Consider the following 1,457-nt stretch of genomic DNA (forward strand, 5'->3'; position numbering starts at 1 on the left):
CTCTCTCTCTCTCTCTCTCTCTCTCTCTCTCTCTCTCTCTCTCTCTCTCTCTCTCTCTCTCTCTCTCTCTCTCTCTTACACACACACACACACACAGAGTCCATACCTGGGCTGAAGTGATGACTCAGCAGTAAAGAGCTCTTGCTGCTCTGGCAGAGGTCCTAGGTTGGGTTCCCAGCACCCACATGGCAGTTCACAAACTGTGACTCCATTTCCAAGTCACCCTCTTTTGACTTCCCCAGGTACTGCATGTATTTGGAGCACCAACCAGCATACATGAAAGCAAAACATTCGTACATATAAATCAAAATTAGAGAGAGCACACAAACATGAAAATTTATGGTATAGAACCATGTAAGGTAGCCGGGCGGTGGTGGCGCACGCCTTTAATCCCAGCACTCAGGAGGCAGAGGCAGGTGGATCTCTGTGAGTTCGAGCCCAGCCTGGTCTAGAAGAGCTAGTTCCAGGACAGGAACAACAACAACAACAACAAAAAAGCTACAGAGAAACCCTGTCTCAAAAATAAAATAAATAAATAAATAAATAAAAAAGAACCATGTAAGGTAAGCAGTAAATCATAGCGAACCTATTAAATGAAATATCAAAAAGTTTCAAAATCTTGAAGAATTAGGCACAAGAAACATTCAGCACCCCAGACAGACATGGCTGGAGAGCAGCAACTCTGCAATATATAACCAATACGACAACAATACAACCCAAAAGTTCTGGGGTAGCTCATTTGGTAGCATGCTTGCCTAACCACTTCAGGTCATGAATTCAGTCTCCAGTGCAACAAAAAATGGCTGCGGCCATGCTTGCCTGTCATTGCAGCACTTGAGAGGTGAAGGCAGAAAGAGCAGAAATTTAAGCTAATCCTCAGCTATATAGTGAGTACAAGGATATACAGGGATGCATGAGAATCTGTCTTAGAAGAAAAGCATACATAAACGCGGTGAAGAAAAACATCAACTCATCTACAGAGGCAGAAAATCAGACCTCTCCTTAGCAACCTTCAAATCCAGGGAAGCAGAGTGTGGTATATTTCAGCCCTGAAAGAAATTGCCAGTCACAGTCAGGAAAGCTATCTTGGAATTTACAGAGGCATTTCAAGTCAAACACAAGCTAAATACACTACATGACCACCAATCAGACCAGTGCTGCAGAGATACTTAAAAGAATACTTGAGGAGAAGGAAAATTTCAGATATAAGAGCACAGGAAATAATGAATTTCATGAAACAAATAGCTGAACCAAGAAGACCTAAGAAGGAATTGACAAAAGCACATGGTTAGTGTGTACCTCCCTTAGAGTACCCTTGAATACAAATGACCCCACCTCAGCACTAAAGAGATGCAGACTGGCTGGCTGGGTTATAAAAGCTAGATCCAGGCCAGCCTGGTCTACAGACTCATTCTAGGACAACCAGGGCTACACAGAGAAACCTTGTCTCAAAAACA

This window comes from Alexandromys fortis, unplaced genomic scaffold (genome assembly GCF_014885135.2).
Source record: "Alexandromys fortis isolate MF-2015 unplaced genomic scaffold, M_Fortis_MF-2015_v1.1 scaffold_146, whole genome shotgun sequence".
Classification (NCBI taxonomy): domain Eukaryota; kingdom Metazoa; phylum Chordata; class Mammalia; order Rodentia; family Cricetidae; genus Alexandromys; species Alexandromys fortis.